Source organism: Cupressus sempervirens, chromosome 11 (assembly GCF_028749045.1).
Source record: "Cupressus sempervirens isolate cs-2001-9-10 chromosome 11, ASM2874904v1, whole genome shotgun sequence".
Lineage (NCBI taxonomy): Eukaryota > Viridiplantae > Streptophyta > Pinopsida > Cupressales > Cupressaceae > Cupressus > Cupressus sempervirens.
This window is the reverse complement of record NC_143128.1, coordinates 88,681,755-88,704,551: the sequence shown is the minus strand read 5'-3', so window position 1 is coordinate 88,704,551 and position 22,797 is coordinate 88,681,755. Positions and strand designations below refer to the sequence as shown.

The following is a 22,797-nucleotide window of genomic DNA, read 5'->3' as shown; positions in this document are numbered from 1 at the left end:
TTCTTATGCATTTTCCCCTTTCTTTTACAGACCATCCTTGGCTTCTGTTTTATACAAAATCTAATATGGAGCTATTTAAGCCAAACAGAAAGCAAGACAGGGATAATTTAAGCCCAGAAGAGAAGTGCATATGGAGGAATCTGCAGTCCTCACTTGTTGATGTAGTTGATAATGCTCTTTTGTCACTTTCAGAAAAAGAGTTTCAAAAACAAGAAACAAATATGGGTCTTGTAGATGTTCTGTGTGCTGCAATTTCGCAGATGGGAATATCAAAACATAAAAAGAGCTATCTGTATCTTGGGCAAAGCCATATTCATTCAAGATTGCCTCTTTATACAGCGTGCTAACCGTTGTGCACAATTATATTGATAATCCTGTGAGGCAGGAGCTTATGAAGATTCAAATATTGAATCTATTTATGTTTGTGTAGATTAATTTTTTGAGAAAATGGCTGTTGAACAGCTTGTACTGTACCCTAAGGTGGTGCTCAGTTGATACATTCAAATTTTATACTCTTGACTGGAAATAGAGCTATTGTACATATGTTGGTTTGGCAAAGAAGCTACACGAATTGTAAAAGGTTGAAAAAATGACCATTAAAAAATGTTAACCTATTTAGAAAGAGTGATATGGAGATTAAAAATAATGTTTGAAACAAATAATACAAATTTTAAGTCTCAATTATAAAACCTTTTAAAATTAGAACTATTGCAACTATACAAAATAAAAATGTTTTAGAAGGGAAACGAGTTGGAATAGATCATGTAAAAGTACAGAAATTAAAAGAATTTGACATTTGTATGTAAAACAATGGTTTTAGCCGATAGGCTATTCTGTTTCCAATTGCTACTGACTTCGTCTTGAAATTTAAGTAAACAATATAAGCAATTTTAAATATCAACGTTGCTACAAATATCATGAAAAAGAATCAAAGGTTTGTTTTCAAAGAAAGGGGCAGTACTGAGATAAAACGCCAAAGATTTTTATCTCCAGTGGTACTGCTTACCAACCCCAGAAGCATTCAACTATAAAAAATAGTTAATAATAAAATCAAACATTGTGCTTTCTCACAAACTCAGATTGTATCCGCCTCATCAAATCTCCCAAGAATAATTCAAAATAGATTACTGTCAAATCTAATTCTCACAAGAAAACGAAGCAGATGCCGCTCAAATTCATTCCTTCCCATGCTTATCAGGTTTGAAAGAAAATCTATTAAAAAACACCAACAATATTCTCGTAATGATTTTAGTGCATTGAACATACAATAAAAAACGATAAATTATCGCTGGCAAGTGCAGATGAGACTGCAACACACAAAGATAGGCAGTAAATTCGGGGAGAGAGAAAAAACAGTAAATAGGCCTATGACATGGAAATTAATTTAATAGAAGTGTTTTTCTCACCTGAAAACTATGACCATTTAGTATGTGTCAGTACGAAAAGACCTGCCTTTAATTTTTTGGGGGCAATATTACTCTCGTTTGTAGCTTAAATTTTTAAGAAATATTTGTGGATTGGCATGGAGAATATTCCTAGGCAATTAATTAATTTGGAGACACTTTGCATTATGACGAAAACTTCCACAAGAACAAGAACAACCATCGATTTTGTGCAACATAAAAGGTAACATCATATAAAGATTACCAAAATAATAGAACTATAAAATAATTTATAGTTAGTACATTTTGAAATTGTGTGCACATAATAATTTGAATTTGAATGGATAATTCTAACTTATTTATCTTAGTCAACCAAACATCAATCAAATACAATATTCAATACCAACTAGTCAAATACAACCCCACAAATCAATTAAAATGTATCTCATAATTGATATGACCATACCAACTAGTCAATTTTTTATAATCAATTAATAAAATTATTTTGTTTTTAGTAGTTTGTAAGTCATAGATTAATTCTATGAAAAACTATTTCATTTGTTAATACTTAATTATTCTTATAATATTATGACATTTTTAAAATTTTATCCTTGTGAGTTAAATTCTAGGTGCCATATAGACTTGTTTATTCATGAACTAAAATAGATAAGATCTTTGCTAAAACCTAATTTAACTTACTGTACATGTAAATCACATTCATAAAAACTATTTATTTATATATTTAAAAATTATATACTAATTATATCTATTATATTTTTCATTATAAAAATTATAGATTTCATAAAATGTAGAAGCCTCATTGCAACAAGCATTTGTTAAGCATTTGTTAAGTATATTCCTCTTGATGGTCAAGGTTTAATTGGAGCTATTTTTTTCCCCAATATTTCTTTAAACTTCCTTATTTAAGTAAAATATTTCAATACCATGATTGGTAGCCTACAAAATGTCCATCCTTTGCCTTTAAGAATTCTCTCTTCACACATGATGAGAAAATATATGAAACCTTCTTTAAAGCGTAAAAATCATTCACAAATCGCTCGCCAAAATTGTAAATGGTCCCCTCCTAGAAGTGTTGGTACAAGTATTGATATGTAAATAAATAATTTTATTTTAACATTTAAAACTAAATCAAGCAACCAAAATTGTTACAGTTTAAATACTATCCTGTTAAATTGCCATGCACGCCGTCATGCATTTCAGTTTTTCATATCATTGTGAAATCGTTATCCAGTTATGTGTGCAGGTTAATTTAACAGTTAGTTTGCACGTAGTTGATTCGTAGATGCACAGATTAGAAAGAAAACTCTCCATTTTACCGTCAATATTCAGATTGTGTAATCTGTATAAAGACTACAATTATAATGAGAAAAGACTGTAAAGCCCCTATGTTTTGTTTTAAGTGCTATCAAGTTAATATTTTTGTTAGTTCTTACAATGAAGAAGAGTAAGAGATAGAGTTGCTGGCTGTCTGGATTAGATACCTGTTGTATCCAACTCACATCTAGAATTATATCAATTTGTACATTTTGGAGTGACTTAATGGACACATTCTAACGATTAACTAATAGTGGCTAAGAGTAGAACCACTATTATAATTTCAACAAATGAAAAACCCAATGATCATTTTACACTATTATCCCAGCTTACCATATACATGAGAAGAAAGATTTACTAAGATCGATTTTGGTAATATAGTTGTTCGGTTCTTAGTCTATTTTAGTTTGTTATAGGGTGAGAAGGTGGCCAAGAGACATACGTGGCATGTATAATGACATAATTAGTTAATAATATATAATGCTTCTTAGAGTACTTCTTAGAAGTGGAAAAAGTATAAGTAAATTAAATGGTATCAATTTATAAAAATTATAATAAAATAAAGCAAATTTCTTTTTAAAAGTAATATTATAATATCTAACTTTCTTGTAATTTATCTTAAATCATTTTATTATTATTTTAAAATAAGATAAAGTATTATTTATTTAAATCAAATTCTAAAATTTCTTAAAGAACAAAATTTTTGAAATTATATTTCTTATTTTTAACACTCTAAATCTAGCCCTCTTATCCATGCAAGACGGTACCTCTCTTTGTTGTAAACTATGGATTATTGCCCTCTTTATTTTGAGTGTGACCTTTACACAATGTGCTTGAATGCATATGCATCTCTTTGTACCTTTAGTAGGGTATTTGTGCTAGTACATCATCTAGTGGATTTGATCCTCTTTTAAGTTTTTGACTTAATTGGGTTTTTATGGAAAAAAATTCTACTGTTACGTGTTGTGGTGTTTTTTAGGATATAAATTTTGATGTTTGATGGAACAAACTATACAATTTGGAAGGGTAGAATGATTACACATGTAATATGCATGAGAATGAAGTATTAGGAAGCTACAAATAATATTAAAAACCTCCCGATTTGACTACTACCCTTGATCAAAATAAGGGATTTGGATATACATGAGAGCCAAGGAGGCCCTATATAGTGTCTTATTAGATCTAGAGTACAATAATGCCATGGAATTAGAGGTCGTATAAGGGATATGGGTAAAATTTGAAACATTGCATGTAGGAGATACCTCTGTAAAGAAAGTGATGAAGGGCCATGACCACCGTTACAAACTTATTGCCAAAATCATAGCAATATGGAGAGAAATAGATGACAAAATGCTTCACAGAGCATGCTTTTATTATACTTGAAAATCCTTACAATATTCTCCAAATGAGAGAACTCAAAATTCTTAAAATATGATAGTTTACAAAAATAAAGCTTCTGAACCAAGAGCTTCTACAAGAAGAGCTTACAACCAAAGAGCTTCACCAAGAAGAACTTCCCAACCAAGATCTTACACATTAAGATCCTTCACCTATAATGCTTCTATACAAGAAGAGATTACACCTTGAGAGCTTCACTACAAGAGCCTACACTTGAAGAGCTTATACATGAAGAGCTTCTACTTGAAGAGCTTGATTACAAATGATCATAAGCCTTGCTTATATAGGAACTTAGCACCCAAGATATTATGAACACAACTAATGTGGGATAAAAGGTAAATATAATTACCTCACAATAAATATTTAATTCTCACCCAAATACAACTAAGTACCACCATGTGGCCAAACAAATATTGCATGCATGATTTAAGGAACTTTTCACAAACTTCTAAGATGCCACCTACACACCTCAATAAATGAAATCACAACAATATGTCTTATTTTTCTATTTATGCCACCTATGCACCTTAAAATAGATATTCCTTTTCCCCCTTTTTTTTCTTTTTAATTTTTTTAAAAATATATTTTTCCTCTAATTTTCGTCACTTTCTCCATCGTCCAATTTTTTTTTAAAAAATATTTTTAATTTTTTTTTTATTATTATTATCATGCCTCCTTTATTTTTGTGATGTAAGATACTCCTGCATCAAACACCCATGGTAGGAAATTTTTTGTCGATATGACTTAACAAAATGAAGTAGCCACTACTAACATTTTTTTTCTTCTCTTCCAACACCTAGCTGGAACAAGTATCCACTACTGATATATTTCCTTCTTTCTTATTTTCCAACATCTAGTTGGGACAACTATTTGCTTCTGAAAATACTCCTCTGTAATGGACCATGTCCAACTATAACTCTCATCCTTCCTCTTTTATTTCGAACCAACTGGCATTAGAAAGGAAAGTTGTAAAGTTTGAAAGGAAAGCTTCAGATCTTGAAGATGAGAATACTAGTACCTATGTGCAAAAGGTGATCAAACTTGTTTGTGAAAATAGATGGGTGAATGCACCAAGTTGTATTGCCAAAAATATGACACATTTTTTTTCTTAAAAATTTTCAATAGCGCACACGCACTATGACTTGGGTAAGGCTTGTTAATCCCAAGCCATAGCACATACACGCTATGGAAAAATGGATTTCTCAATAGCATGTGCATGCTATAGCATGTATGCGCTATGGAAAAATGGATTTCTCAATAGCACATGCACGCTATAGTGCATACACACTATTGGTTATCACTTACAAAATAAAAATTCGTACTCTCTCTCTCTCCCCCCTCTCTCCCTCCACCCTCTCTCTCCATTTCTCCCTCCCTCTCTCCCTACCCCATCCTCTCTCTCTCTCTCTCTGCATCCTATCCCATAATCTTTCCCTCCTCCCTCTCCCCCCCTCTCTCTCTCCCTCCCTCTATCATCCACTACTCTATGTCCCCTCTCTCTCTTTATTAACTTCCTATCCCACATACTCTTTGAACCCCCATTCCTCTCTCTCTCTCTCTCTCTCTCTCTCTCTCCCCCCCTTCCCTCTCCATTTCTCCCTCCCTCTCCCTACTTCATCCTCTCTCTCTCTCTCCCTCCCTCCCTACCCCATCCTCTCCATCTTTCTTTGCATCCTATCTCTTACTCTTTCCCTCATCCCCCCCCCTCTCTCTCTCTCCCCCTCCCAATCCCACCCTCTCACATCCCCTACTGTGTGTCCCTCCCACTCTTTCTATGCATTGTATCCCATATACCCTTTGATCCCCCATCCTCTACTCCCTCTCTCTCTCTCTCTCTCTCTCTCTCTCTCTCTCTCTCTCCCATCCCCTACTCTATGTCCCTCTCTCTATTTCTATGCATCCTAATCCATGTACTCTTTGAACCCCCATCCTCTACTCCCTATCAATCTCACCGTCTCTTTCCTATCTACTACTCTCTCTCTCTCTCTCTCTCTCTCTCTCTCTCTCTCTCTCTCCCTCCCTCCCTCCCATCCCCTACTCTATGTCCCTCTCTCTTTCTATGAATCCTATCCCATGTATGCTCTAAACTCCCATCCCCTACTCTCTCTCTCTCTCTCTCTCTCTCTCTCTCTCTCTCTCTCTCTATCTCTCTCTCCCTCCCCCCTCCCCCCCTCCCTCCCTCTCTCCTTCCCTCTCCATTTCTCCCTCCCTCTCTCCCCATTTCTCCCTACCCCATCCTCTCTCTCTCTCTCTCTCCACCTCGCTCCCTCCCTCTTCCTATCTCTCTCCCCCTCTCCCTCTCTCTCTTCCCCCTCCCTCCCTCTCCCTCTATCATCCAATACTCTCTCTCTCTCTCTCAACCCCTAATTTGTGTCCCTTTCTCTCTTTCTATGAATCCTATCCCATGTACTCTTTGAACCCCCATCCTCTCTCTCTCTCTCTCTCTCTCTCTCTCTCTCTCTGCATCCTATCTCATACTCCTTTCCTCATCCCCCCCTTCTCTCTCTCTCAACCCCTAATTTATGTCCCTTTCTCTCTTTCTATGAATCCTATCCCATGTACTCTTTGAACCCCCACCCTCTACTCCTTGTCAATATCTCTCTCTCTCTCTCTCTCTCTCTCTCTCTCTCTCTCCTCTCTCTCTCTCTCCCTCCCTCCCTCCCTCTCCCTCTCCCTCTCTCTCCCCCTCTCTCCCTCTCCTTCTATCATCTAATACTTTACGTCCCTCTCTCTCTCTCTCTATATATATATATATATATATATATATATATATATATATATATATATATATATATATATATATATATATATATATATATATATATATATATGCATCCTATTCCATGTATGCTTTGAACCACCATTCCTCTCTCTCTCTCTCTTTCTCGCCTCTCTATCTCTCTATCCTAATCCCACCCTCTCACATTCCCTACTGTGTGTCCCTCCCTCTCTTTCTATGCATCATATCCCATGTGCCTTTGATCCCCCATCCTCTACTCTCTCTCTCTCTCTCTCTCTCTCGCCTCTCTATCTCTCTATCCCAATCCCCACCCTCTCACATCCCCTACTGCGTGTCCCTCCCTCCTTTTCTATGCATCATATCCCATGTACCCTTTGATCCCCATCCTCTACTCCCTATCTCTCTCTCTCTCTCCCACACACACACTCTCTCTCTCACTCCCTCCCTATCCCACTCCTATCCCCTACTCTATGTCCCTCTCTCTCTTTCTATGGATCCTATTCAATGTACTCTTTGAACCACCATTCCTCTCTCTCTCTCTCTCTCTCTCTCTCTCTCTCTCTCTCCTTCCCTCCCTCTCCCATCCCGTACTCTATGCCCCTCTCACTTCTATGAATATTATGTGACCTACACTTTGAACTCCCATCCCCTACTCTCTCTCTCTCTCTCCCTCTCCCTGTCTCCCTCCCTTTCTCCCTTCCTCCCTCCCTCCCTCTCCATTCCCCTCTCTCCATTTCTCCCTCCCTCTCTCCCTACCCCTCTCTCTCTCTCCCCCTCTCCCATCCCCTACTCTATGTACCTCTATGCATCCTATCCCACACATGCTTTGAACTTCCATCCCTCCCTCTCTCCCTGCCCATCCTCTCTCTCTCTCTCTCTCTCTCTCTCTCTCTCTCTCTCTCTCTCTCTCTCTCTCTCTCTCTCTCTCTCCCCTCTCTCTTCCTCTCCCATCCCCCTACTCTGTGTCCCTCTATGCATCCTATCCCACGTATGCTTTGAAATACCATACCTCTTCTCTCTCTCTCTCTCTCTCTCTCTCTCTCTCTCTCTCCCCCTCCTCCCTCCCTCCCTCCCTCCCTCCCTCAATCTCCATTCTCCTCTCTCCATCCTCCCTATCCCATCCTCTCTCTCTCTCTCTCTCTCTCCTCTCTCTCTCTCTCTCTCTCTCTCTCTCTCCCTCTCCCACCCCCTACTGTATGTCCCTCATTCATCCTATCCCACGTACGCTTTGAACTCCCATCCCTCCCTCTCTTGCTACCCATCTTCTGTGTGTGTGTGTGTGTCTCTCTCTCTCTCTCTCACTCTCTTTGTCTCTGTCTCTCTCCCTCTTCCTCTCCCATCCCCTACTCTATGTCCCTCTATGCATCCTATTCCACGTACACTTTGAAATCCCACACCTCTCTCTCTCTCTCTCTCTCCCCCCTCTCCCTCTCCCTTTCTCCCTCTCTCTCTCTCTCTCTCACCTCTCTATCTCTCTATCCCAATCCCACCCTCTCACAACCCCTACTATGTGTCCTTCCCTCTCTTTATATGCATTGTATCCCATGTACCCTTTGATCCCCCATCCTCTACTCTCTCTCTCTCTCTATATATATATATATATCCCACTCCCATCCCCTACTCGGTGTCCCTCTCTCTATTTCTATGCATCCTATTCCCATGTACTTTTTCAACCACCATTCCTCTCTCTCTCTCTCTCTCTCTCTCATACACACATTCTCCCCTCTCCCGTCCCCTACTCTATGTCCCTCTCATGAATCGTATCTCATGTACACTTTGAAATCTCATCCCCTACTCTCTCTCTCTCTCTCTCCCCCTGCATCCCTCCCTCCTTCCCTCTCCATTTCTCCCTTCGTCTCTCCCCATTTCTCCCTCCCTACCCTATCCTCTCTCTCTCTCTCTCTCTCTCTCTCTCTCTCTCTCTCTCTCTCTCTCTCTCTCTCTTCCATCCCCTACTATATGTCCCTCTCTCTTTCTATGCATCCTATCCCACATATGCTTTGAACTCCCATCCCCTACGCTCTCTCTCTCTCTCTCTCTCTCTCTCTCACTCCTCCCTCCCCCCTCTCTCTCTCTCTCTCTCCCTTTCCCTCTCCATTCCTCTCTCTCTCTCTCTCTCTCTCTCTCTCTCTCTCTCTCTCTCTCTCTCTCTCTCTCTCCCTTGCTCCCTCCCTCTTCTCTCCCTCTCCCATCCCCTATTATATGTCCCTCTATGCATCCTATCCCACGTATGCTTTGAACTCCCATGCCTCCCTCTCTCCTTTCCCCATTCTCTCTCTCCTCTCTCTCTCTCTCTCTCTCTCTCTCTCTCTCTCTCTCTCTGTGCTCTTCCCTCATTCCTTCTATCTTTCTATTCTTCTCTGTCACTCTACATCATATCCCCTACTTTCTTCCCAACCTCTAATCTCTCTCTCACTCTTTACCCTCTCTCCCTCTCTACCTCTCTCCTTCCCTCTCTCCTTATACATCATTTCTATTAAAATTGAAGAATTAAATAGTGTGTACATGCTATAGTGTGTATGTGCTATTTAAGTTTTCAATTTAAAAAAAAGGTTTAAATAGCGCACATGCACTATAGCGCATACGTGCTATTTAAGCCTTGAATTTTTAAAATGCTTTTAAATATCGCGCACGCACTATTGCATGCACACACTATCTAAAGCATTGGATACCACCAAGTCTAAGGCTTGGATTTTCCTTGGGGATCCAACCCAAAGGTTTGGAGGCTCTAAAATAGTTTGAGATATGTTTTGCATCAAGCATACAAAAAATGCTTGTTTTTTCTTCTGTGCTCTCGTTCAAGTTTTCCTATGGTTGAGAATCGATAAAATTATGTTACATAGTACTATAGATATGTGTGTTAGCTATATAACCATATAATTTATTTTAAATTTAAATATTTCAAGCCTTTCAGCTATAATTTCTTTTAATGCTATGTCCAATTTCTCTCAAAAACCAACATGTACTAATTGGGGCATAGATTTTGGCTCATTCATCAAATTTTGCAAAAAGTTGGTTTTTTAGAAACTAGACTACATTCTACTCACTTTGAAAAAAAGAAGTTTTTATTTTGGATTAGTTTTCAATAATTTCTAGGGGAGCACACATATATTTCACATTTTTGGGATGTGTCCACTTACAAAATTCATAAAAAAAATACACATTATAAAATTACCCAAAATTTTTGGATGGTATTAGGTAACTTTTGAGCAGAGTGATTAAATAATTTCAAAATATAAGTTAAAATTTTAGGGGGGCCACACTTTGCACTATGTTATGTTTTTTCTGAAAAAATAGTACCTCTTTTTGTGGCCCCCTTTTTTGAGGGCCTAAAACTAAACCATTTTGAAAAAAAGTTAGTAGTTTATAAACTAGATTCAAAGGATTACTACTTTTGTTTTTGCCATATCTTTAAAATTTTGAGCGTAACTATCTTCAAACTCTTGGCGAAGTTCAGAAATTGCTGATTTTAGAAAAAGGTGTCCACTTATACCCCCCTTTTGGCACCACAACTTGGTGCACATACCCAAATATACTAGTGGAACATTAAAAGAATATGAACTTGTCATGAATAAACTTTGATCCTTGCCATTTTCTTATATGAACAAAGTTGATGCAATTAAGGAAACCAAAATAGTTTCCACTGTAATTAGAGATACATTGGTTGGTGAGTTATCTTATTATAAAATGGTAAGATTTGGTGATAATTACATATGTTTGAAACTTCATTTAAAAGTTACTCATTCCAAGGAAAAGTAAAAGTATGATTTTGGTGAGAGCTCTTCAAGTTCTTTTAAGTATGGTTCTAGATATGCACATTGTCCTAATTTTTTTAAAATTGGATGCATTATCACTCTTATCAATGGGAATATGAGCCATTAGAGTGGTGCTCTCAAATTGACTCACTCAAAGTTGGTAATGATGAAGCACTGTACACAATTGCAAGAATGAAGAGAAAATATTAAGGAAAATCTTATCTCTAATTTCTTTTCTAAATGAAAAATGAGAATACATTGTATATCAACATCAAACACAAGATAACAAATTTAAGTGTACAAATTTTTAAATCTAACAATAGAGTCACTAATTTTTTCTTTAAGACCTTATTTACATTGCATCAAATTAGTTAAAGAAGTTTGAAGACCAAAGCTATTTTTTAATTGTTAAATGAAAGCATTATCGAGCTTTAAAAAAAAATAGAATACAGAGGCAAAGAAAAATGTATACCATTGCAAGGATTTGCCTCAAAAGGTTCGAGTGAATAACTTTGTTATGAACTTATAGTCGTGAGGAAAATTACACTGCGAGGTTTAGAAAAATTTAATATGATTTATATCATCATGCTTACCATTATCTCAAGATGTGTAATCTCCATAGTGTGCAAGATAATGGCTTGGTTAATGTCAAGTGATTAATGACTAGCAATATCACTAGTAGGAATGCTAAACTTGGATTGAGTCAAATAAGAAAGTTATTTTTGCAAAGAAAAAATACTTTCAGCTAAGCTATTAATGATAGTATCAATAGAAGAAATGAGAGAAGGAACACTAGAAATGGTAGGAATCTATTATGAGAAGAAAAATGAATGGTGGAAGGAGCATGATGAATTTTAGGAGGATTTGATGAAGAATATTTAAATATGAAATATTAACACAATTCTATGAAGGCATAGATAAGGGTAATGACACACACAAAATACTTGTAGGAAGAGATGAAATAATAGGATTAGGAAGACTCACATGTGTGGGATTGGGCGATTTAATTGAAGTGGTGATGATGTGTGGAGCATGAGTAGAAATGCTAGGATTAAAGTATAAATAAGTAAAGAGGTTTCAACACTTGTAGGAGGAGGAACATAACCTATATCTCGATCACATTCTATTATAGGTTTAATATTAGAAATAATGTGATGAGAAATACTACGAGAGAGTTTAATATATTTCTCATCATTTTAAATTAGTTTCTTTAAATTTTCTATAGTCGAAAGAGTCTTAGGATTATGATGTTCTTGAGATAACCAATTTTCAAACTTTTCAAAATCCATGAGTAAGAAATTGGACTTGAGAAAGAGGAACTCTTAATGCTTCATCTTTATCATTTGAATAATGAGAATATTTATTCTCCATTATAGGTGTAACATAAAAATTAGGTGCGCAATGATAATGTGAAATATGGTGTATATTGAAACCCAAATTTTAGGTGCACATTAGGGAAAGAGAAAGATTGACCTTCAAGCATAATTGTCCAAAGGGTCCAAATTAGATAGCACAACCCAAAATGCATGTAAGGGGTCCAACTACTAAATCCAAGACCTTTCAAGTTTGTATACTCAAATGATCTCTTTCTATTGGTTATTTTTGTCCCTTTTTATTTATGTGTCTTGATTTGATTGTTTTTAATAAATTGGCTTAAACTAAGTATATTGACTAATTGAAATGCAAGTAATGTAAAATAACATATGATGGATAAACACATGAAAAGATGAGATACATGATACATAAAATTAAGTGAACTATAAAATGAAAAAAGGTATCAAACTCACCTTGAGGGATGGTAGAGGAGTACCACTTAAAATCTAAAACCTAACTATTAGACTATAACAAAAATAGAAATTGTGTAAGATATAGAACCATAAGATTGAAATCTGTTGATTCTAAGAATCTAGAGCCGCCAGGTAAGGGACGATCTGGAGGTAAGGGTCAACCTAAGGTAAGGGAATATATGGGAAGAGTTGAGGTATTCCTTTACCTTGTCTATATTGAAAACCTTCAAATCTAAAACTTTGATAGAAACCAAAAGCCTTAAATCTAAAATCCAAATTTGTTGCTTCAAAATTTTGCAAATTTTCTCTTTTACACAATATAAATAGAAATTTTTTCATGGGGATAACTTTTCCTTCATCAAGCTCCCATTTAGGGATTAACCTTAAAATGAGAAAGAATGTAAAAGTAAGACAAATGTAAATATTGTAATGCCTAGCCTTAGTTTACTTTATATTATATATGTTGAACTCTTTTAGGCCTATTTCATACATGTATTAGTTTCAGAGATTTATGGTATGATGTTATTTCATAACTTCAAAATATCAATTATGATCATAATTGATTATATTGCACGTGTTGTCTAAAGATTATGATTACTTACATGTTAATATTGCTTTAATGATTCTTACTTAGTAAATGTGATTTCTTTCATAACGATGTCAAATGATATGTCTTTAATGATGATCGTTTTACATTCATAGTAATGCATTTTTGTAACTGGGTATTTGATGAGTTGACTCATGATTTATAATGGTACTTACCCCACACAGGCATGTGTATGGTGTGTGTTTCTATTTTACTTTTCTGTCTGACATGTTTGATGTGGTTAAGGGAGGGAGTTGTAGTCACCTACTTGTCAAGATCTACACAATGTACCACTCCTTGACATTGTTTGTTTAGTTTAGATGTACATACATACATACATACATACATATACATGTACATATACATATACATATACATATACACACACTGATATATATATAGGCATATACATATATATATACACACACACATATACATATATACATACATATACATATACATACACATACACATATACACACACTGATATATATATATATATATGCTTATACACACACACACGCACACACATACATATATACATTAATATATACATACATACATATATATATACATATGTGTGTGTGTGCACACACACGTGCATATACTCATCTTTTATGTAGGATGCAGGTACCGAGCATGGACTTCCCTAAATTGCCAGGATGAGCATGCCCTACTGGAATATCTCAATGGTAAGAATGTGAAGATAACGATCAGGTCCAATCCTAGCCAGAGCCTAAATACTTGTCTTGCAAGGAGGACTTGTAACTAACTCTCTACCCCTTTTTAAACCCGCGAGTTTTTCTTTATGTGTGTTATTTGAGTTTGGGTTTTGAATGGTTTTGCTTATGAGGATTGGACTATGCTATTAATTTGGTAAAATGTTTAATTATAATATTTAGATCAATCACATAATATTATAATTATTAAATATTATTTAAATAAAAGGAAGAATTATGATATCATAATATTTAATTAATTGAGAAATTAAATTAATTAAATATTTATTTTTTATTTAAAAGATTTGATTTAAAAAGTCTAAATGTGAAAGTTGGAAAAAGGATAGATTAAAATGATCAAAGACTAAATATTTATTTATCATGAATATTTAATTAATGATAATGAAATCATAGTTCCACATAATTAGTGGGCTCTAATTATTGTTAATGATTAAACTAATTGTATGCAATTTAATTGCACATTAATTAATAAAATTGTAATAAGATTTTTGAGTGGGAAATAAGTTTTTTTAATTTTAAAGAAAGGACATTTATTTATTTTATTATAAAAAGATAAATCTATTTTGTGAAAAGAATGTAAATAAATAAAGAATATTTATTTATTTTATATTAAAAGAAAGAGAATTTTTTTTAATGTATTTCTTTTCTTTAAAAAAAAGTAAAGTAATTTTTTTTTTTTAAAAATAAATAAATAAAATAAAAACTATTATTTAATTTTAGTTGTGTTACCTTCTTTTGTAAGTTTACTCATTTTAAAATTTTTAGTTTTATTAGTTATATTTATTTTTCTTTATCTTAATGTGTTTGTAAGAATGCATACAAATGATTTCTAAATAGGCCAAAAGAGACATAAGACTAATACAATAGATAGTACAAGTCATGACGAATCATTTGAAGCAATGAAATCGATCCCTAAACCTTAAAAAACCAAGATATCCACCATAATGCAAAAATGAAAAAGATTGAATAGAATGTGCTTGGAGAAAAATTTGGAAAAACAACCATCACTAAAAAGAGGTTAGAAAGACCTTTCGAGGACAATGATATAAAGAATTCCCAAATTAGAGATCAGATGCTCAAGATATGTCTCTAGGAGTGCAAAACTATACCCCTGAATTTGATAGCAAAAAAAGCCATTAAAAAAGTATTGAAACCAAAAACTAACTATACCATTGTGATGGACTAAGAACCAACTTTTTGATGATATCTTGTTTTCAAAAAATAGAGTTTATATGCATGAGATATGAGAAAAACAACGAAGAGGTGACACTCATGTAGTGCTAACATGGCATTGATGTCAGCAAGCGATATGCCCAAATTTGATGGTCAAATGGTCATCAAGGCAAAATAATGCTTGAAAAATGACCCCTATCGAAAAAAAATCAAGTTGTCAGAAACAAGACAATGAATGAAAAAAAATGTTGTCAATATAAGAGCTGGTGCCAGATTAAAAATTTGGTGGCCAAGTGAATACGTAGCCCCAAACAAAGTTGCATTGCCCAAACTGAGGAGGCAGATTTTATGATGTGGGCCAAGAATACTACCCAAAAACAAAAAACTCCACACAAATAGCTGCAAGTCTCCAAAAGTATCAAATGTTGGGAATGGAGTACCAGAGGAGGAGGTATTAGTAGGAAAGTAGCCTACATTTCCTTCAAAATTCATGTGCAAATCAAGGGCTAATACATTCTTGTTGGTATTGAATGCCAAAAAATATGTGAGGACCTCCAATCATGACCCAATTATGTCCATTAATGGTGGAAAATGGGTGCCAAAATACTCCATCAAATCTAAAGTCAAAGCCATCAATCAAGATTAACCTCAAAGCCATTGCCAAACAGACCGCCCACCATGTTGAGTATTTTAAAACTACTTCTTGATTTTGAATAGTTAATTAGAGGCTTTTGTAAAGCTCATCTCTAGGTTGAATGCCTTCAACCAATGTCACAATTTAAGCATAAATACTCTGACCTTTAATAAAGTTCCCACAAAAAAAAAATGATGATCAGAGCTTGAATAAGGTGCTATGAAAGAGATAAGGGTTAGTATGGGCATCAAGCTCCTCCATGATACCAAACACTGTCAATTCTTTAAGGAAACCAAAAACCACGCCAATTCCAATCAACATCGACACCTCCACCTCTGAAAGAAACCACCAAAAAAGGCCATGGAGAATGAGCTAAAAACCAACTGGAACACATAAAACCATGTAGCCATCATACTCAATAAAATACAAGCTCATTTATTTAGTGATCCCCTCCAAAAAAGATTGCATGGAGTCATGTGAACAGAGGTGATCGTAGGCCACCAATTGCTAAATAACAAAAAAATGACTAGGTCAAAGATGAAAGTGCCAAAAATTAAGGCATAACCACTGTTCATTTTCCAATCAAGAAAAAAACAAGTTGTCCCCCAAAAATTGCATTGGTTTGTGTTGGGCTCCAAAAAAGGGTACAAAAATATGGAGAGAATAGCATAAACTGCCAAAAAAAAAGGTCAGCATTTTAGATCATGCATAAAAAAAAAAATCACCCTTCAAAAATAATGCCACCAATCATTTTGAAATCTTGTGTGGACCAATCAGTGTATGAACCAAGGTTCAAAGTGCATGCATGACACTAATACATCGATTCCTAGTCAAAAGCACGCCATTGATCACACTGACTGGGATCATTCAAGGTGAAGCCTTGGGCACAAAAAAGGTGCCAAAAAACAATGTGCAAAAACCAAGGTACTGATGTGGGTTCCAAAGCCAATGCAAGGAATTTTTTTTATGCAGGGCCCAAGAAGTCTATACAGGTACAAGTTGGATAGAGGGCTCATAGATGGCATGACCCAAGAAAACATAAGCCCTCCATTTTGGAAAAATATCCAAGGCTTGTATTCAAAATCCTTTTGCCAAAACTCAAAATAAGTTTTTGTAAAAAAAATTTGCGATTTATTTTAATAAAAATAAAATCATCACCTTGACTTGTGTGCCTGTGTAAATACGACCTAGATGCAAATTTTGTTTGCCTCATATTTCAACAATGTCCAAATTGGACATATTTTATATGGAAATAGGGGTTTTCGAGGGCTCTGAGCTGAATGACAATGTCCATTTTTTCTCAAAGTACTTCTAAAATTAGTGACCCCCAAATCCAATAAAAAACTATTGCAAGCTTAGATCTAAAAACCGATGTCAAATCTCTCATGAATAGAATAGGGGCATGAAAATCTAGAGCTTTGATACCATGTTGAAGTTGGTGAAATATCAACCCCATAGCTCCCAAGAATCACCTGCATGCAAACACCTATCACAAAAAGAGAGAAGCAAAAACTATGGAGGTTGAAATTACTAGATCCATAGATGAGACATTCTTGATGAGAAAACAGAGAAATTTCTATTATCAAAAGTGAATCAAAAAATAATTGCAAAGAGAGATCGTCCTTATAAAGGAGACGAAAACCCTGAAAAGGTCTAACTTAGGTTGCATAAAATAAAAATTAAAAGAAAGAGAAATTTTATTTTATTAAAAGAAAGAGAAAAAAATTATGTATTTCTTTTCTTTAAAAAAAAAAGTAAAGTGATTTTATTTATATAAAAAAAAAAAACAAAGAAAATAAAAACTATTATTTTATTTTAGTTGTGTTACCTTCTTTTGTAAGTTTACTCATTTTATAAATTTTAGTTTTATTAGTTTCATTTAATTTTCTTTATTAAGAGGTCATTATGGTAATTTGAAAAAGAATTTTTTGTGGAGAACAATCAGAGAATTTAGAACAAAGATTTTAGAAGAAAAGTTACATGTTATGCATTTAGATTTTGAAGTAAAAAACAAGGCAAAATAACTAAAATAAAAATGTAGATGCAGTATGGCACTCTATCTCAGTGTGTTTGTAAGAATGCATACAAATGTTGTCTAAATAGACTAGGAGAGACATAAGACTAATACAATAGATAGTACAAGTCATGAAAAATCATTTGAAGTAATGAAATTGATTCCCAGACCTTAAACAACCAAGATATCCACCAGAATGCAAAAATGAAAAAGATTGAATAGAGTGTCCTTGGATAAAAATTTGGAAAAACAACTAGCATCACAGAAAAGAGGTTAGAAAGACCTTTCAAGGGCAATGATATAAAGAATTCCCAAATCAAAGATCAGATGCTCAAGATATGTCTCTAGGAGTGCAAAACTATACCCCTAAGTTTGATAGAAGAAAAAGCCATTAAAAAGTATTAAAACTAAAAACTAACTGTACCATTCTGATGGGCTTGGAACCAACTTTTTGATGATAACTCATTTTCAAAAAATAGAGTTTGTATGTGCAAGATATGAGAAAAACAATGAAGAGGTGACATGAAGTTTTGATATAGTGCTAACATGGCATTGACGTCAACAAGTGATGAGCCCAAATTTGATGGTCAAATGGTCATTGAGGGTAAATAATGCTTGAAAAATGACCCCTACTAAAAAAAATCCATCTATCAGAAACAAGACAATGAATGAAAAACAATGTCATTAGTATAAGAGCTGGTGCCAGATGAAAAATCTGGTGGCCAAGTGAATACGTGGCCCCAAACAAAGTTGCATTGCCCAAACTGAGGAGGCTGATTTTATGATGTGGGCCAAGAATACTACCCAAAAACAAAAATCTCCACACAAATAGCCGCAGGTCTCCAAAAGTATCAAATGTCGGGCATGGAGTATAGGAGGAGGATGTATTGGTAGGCAAGTAGCCTACATTTCCTCCAAAATTCATGTAGAAATCAAGGGTTGATACATTTTTGTTGGTATTGAATGCTCATGGAGACAAGAACTATCCAAGGCAATGACTAAGACTACCAAAAAAATTGTGAGGACCTCCAATCATGACCCAACCATGTCCATTAATGTTGGAAAAAGGGTGCCAAAATACTCCATGAGATCCAAAGTCAAAACCATCAATCAAGATTAACCTCAAAGCCATTGCCAAATAGACTGCCCACCATGTTGATTATTTTAAAACTACTTCTTGATTTTGAATAGTTAATTTGAGGCTTTCGTAAAGCTCATCTCTAGGTTGAATGCCTTCAACCACTTTCACAAAAGCATAAATACTTTGACCTTTAATAAAGTTCCCACAAAATAAAAATGATGATTAGAGCTTGGATAAGGTGCTATAAAAGAGATAAGGGTTGGCATGGGCATCAAGCTCCTCCATGACACCAAACACTGTCAATTCTTTAAAGAAACAAAAAACCATGCCAAATCCAATCAATATTGACACCTCTACCTCTGAAAGAAGCCACAAAAAAAGGCCATTGAGAATGGGATGAAAACCAACTGGAATACACAAAACCATGTAGTCATCATACTCAATAAAATACAAGATCATTTATTTTGTGATCCCCTCCAAAGGAAACTGCATGGAGTCATGTGAACAGAGGTGATCATAGGCCACCAATTGCTAAATAACACAAAAAAAACCAAGTCAAAGATGAAAGTGCTAAAAATTAAGGCATAACCACTGTTGATTTTCCAAACAAGAAAAAAAAAGTTTGTCCCCCAAAAATTGCATTGGTTTGTGTTGGGCTCCATAGAAGGGCACAAAAATATGGAGAGAATAGCATAAACTGCCAAAAAAAAAGGTCAACATTTCAGATCATGCATAAAACAAAAATACCCTTCCAAAAAAATGCCACCAATCATTTTGAAATCATGCATGGAGAAATCAGTGTATGAACCAAGGCTCAAAGTGCATGCATGTCACTGATACATTGATTCCCAATCAAAAGCGCACCACTGATTGTGCTAATTGGGATCATTCAAGGTGAAGCATTGGGCAGAAAAAAGATGCCGAAAAATAATGTGCAAAAACCAAGGTACTAATGTGGGTGCCAAAGCCAATGTAAGGAATTTCTGTTATGTAGGGCCTAAGAAGTCTGCGTAGGTACAAGTTGAATAGAGGGCCCACAGATGGCGAGACCCAAGAAAAAACAAGTTCTCCATTTTGGAAAAATATCCAAAGCTTGTATTCAAAATCTTTTTCCCAAAAAATTAAATAAGTTTTTGTATTTTTTTTTGATTTATTTTAATAAAAATAAAATCATTGCCTCAATTTGTGTGCTGGTGTAAATAGGACCTAGATGCAAAATTTTTTTTCCTCATATTTCAATAGTGTACAAATTGGAAATATTTAAAATTGAAATAGGGGTTTTTGCATGCTTTGAGCTCAATGACGATGTCCATTTTTTCTCAAAGTACCTCTAAAATCAGTGACCTCCCAGATCTAGTAAAAAATTGCTAAAAGCTTAGATTTGAAAACCAATGCCAAATCTCTCATGAATGGAATAGGGGCATGAAGATCTGGAGCTCTGATACCATGTTGAAGTTAATGAAATATCAACCCACATCTCCCAAGAATCACTTGCATGCAATCACCTATCACAAAATGAGAGAAGAAAAAGCTATGGAGGTTGAAATTACCAATTCCATAGATGAGACATTCTTGATGAGCAAACAGAGAAATTTCTATCATCAAAAGTGAATCAAAAAATAATTACAAAGAGAGATCATCCTTATAAGGAGATCGAAACCCTAAAAAGGTCTAACCGAGGTTGCACAATAAAATTAATAAAAGAATTAATTATTATATGCCTAAAGTTTAGCTTAAGTAGACTAGAGTTAATTACAAAATATGTAATTACTCTAACACATGACACATCACCAATCTTTATCTAGTCAATTTGACATCATTATCCAATCACTCAATCATATTTTAATCCTTTTTGAAACCATCATAATTAATTGGAATTATCATCATGACCATCAAAATTGGGTTATCTTTGCATTAAACTCATTAATTGGCCAATCATTAACTAATTTGTCCCTTGGGAATAAATAAACCTTAGTTTTTTCTTGTCTTGTAACTATTTGATCATACTAATTTCCCCTTTCTCCTAACTTTTGCAATTAATTAATTATCACCATTTCTTGAATAATGGAATTTTTATATTATTAATTCCTAATTGATATTTTGTATGGATTAATGAATTTCAAAATTCAAAAATACTAACTCTTACACCCCTTTTCCAATTTTACTTTTCATCTCCTAAAATCTTGCTTCATGACTCCCTACTTATTTACCTCCAAACTTCTTCCAAGTGCTCTTTTCCATAATCTTTGCTTATTAATTTTTTTATTAATTTTTTCCACCTTCCCTTTCATCCCTTTCCTTAATTTCTGCATTTATTTGTGCATAGTAACTTGTGCAATCAATTTGTCACAGTTATGAAAATTCTTTAAATTTTTCCATTCAATTCCCTATTTTCATATGTAGCTTTCAACTCTATAAATTGAGCCTTTTTCCTACTTCTTGGGTTAACCACACTCCTAGTACTCCCACTCTATCACTTTTCTTCCAACTACTTTGTCAACTTTGTCATCACTAAGAGAAACATCACATCTTTTGTATCAAAGGAGAGAGGAGAACATAAGATCAATACTTGAATAGGGTTGTCATTTTGTTTGAAATTTTTTTATATTCAAGTTATCTTTATGATACAATTATCTAGGTTGCACGTGCTTTTGAGATTTGTGGTTGTCTCAATCATGCTTTAAATAACATTGTATATGGTCTTATAGTTCCTTTAGGTGCATCTTTTCCTTCCTCTTCCTCAGCATCACTACCATCAAGTTCACTTTCCATTGTACCAATACTAGTTGAAAGGGCTACTTCTCCCATTTCTCTTGTTTGTCAAAATGCATAAGACATTAAATGATAAATTTATGCTTCCTAGGGACAATTTAATAAAATAATTCAAGTACTTGAAAATGCATCAATTAAGGAAAAGTATACTTTTGATAGAAAGAAGAAAGATGTCATACAATCATTACTCTAGCACCTAAATCATAAGGTGGATGTAAAATTAGCGAGAATTTATTCTTGTTATTCTTTGATATTTCAACCAATTCAAAATTTTGATTGTGATAAGGAAGTTTCTAGGCCATTGTATGTTAAGTGGATTCAAAGAAAGATAAAACGGGGTTACTAAATTTATGTTCAAAACACCATAAGGAGAGCCCCCTCAAAATATAGCCCACATTCCAATTTGTAAAAACTTTGCAAGATTTCCAAATGCTCCGTGAACATATAGAGGATAGGATGAGGGGACTTATGAGTAACTTCAATGGAATGAAATATACTCTCCTATAAAGAAATGTAGATAAAAGTAGAAAGGTAATTTTAATACAAGCCTAGAAAGAAGAAGACGATTCAAAAAATGAATGTTGTAGTGGAGTAAATTTGTGATGATCTTGATGCAAGAGTCCTAGAAGATAGTATGGACAAAATCATTGTAATGAGTATAATCTTTTATAGTTTTGAAAAATAGGTAAATTAGCGTGTATTCAAGTATACTCCATATAGGAATAAGTTTAATGACATGATGGGTTTTGATTGGCCTACTGATAAAGAGTATAATGGATGATAAAAATTATTTGCTAAGGAGTGGGTTAGAATCTGAAAAGATTAATAACCTAGAAAACTAGTGAAAAGAATAAATATCTAAACTATGAATGCAAATGATACAAAATCAAAATAGCAACACAGAGTTAGTCTCCAAGAGAGTAATACAAATGCTAGAAGAAAAATAGCATTAAGAGGATGCAAAAAACAAGAGATGCAAATAAAAGCCAGGTAGCATGCTTATATAGGCTAGGAAGAGGGAGGAGGTCGCAACACCAACCAATTAGGAGCAACCATCTATTGAACTAAAGATAGCAAAGTATCTTTCCAAGATAGCTAATGGATGCTCACATGTAGGAAGGTGAAACCTCACAACCATTCACTTAATAAGACATGCTTTATTAACCTAAGCGAGATTATTAAAAGTGTAGGAAAAATAAAAAACTACACTAACACCCCTCCATAAGTGAAGCTTAGGTGGATGTAGAAATGGGTCCTAGCAAGTCAAGCCTGATGAGGTACCCATGTACATAAGATTTCCCAAAAGAGAGAGAAAAGAGACCCCCCCAAAAAAGGTCAAGACTTCGAGTGAGAGGAAGAGGCCCCCCCAAAAGATGAAGCATCCCGCACCCCCAACAAAG

General features: G+C 34.6%; 1 pseudogene; it reads left to right on the top strand.

Annotated features, from left to right (window-relative positions):
- LOC149528356 (uncharacterized) overlaps positions 1-22,797 on the top strand; it is a 114,329-nt pseudogene that overhangs the window by 1,219 nt on the left and 90,313 nt on the right.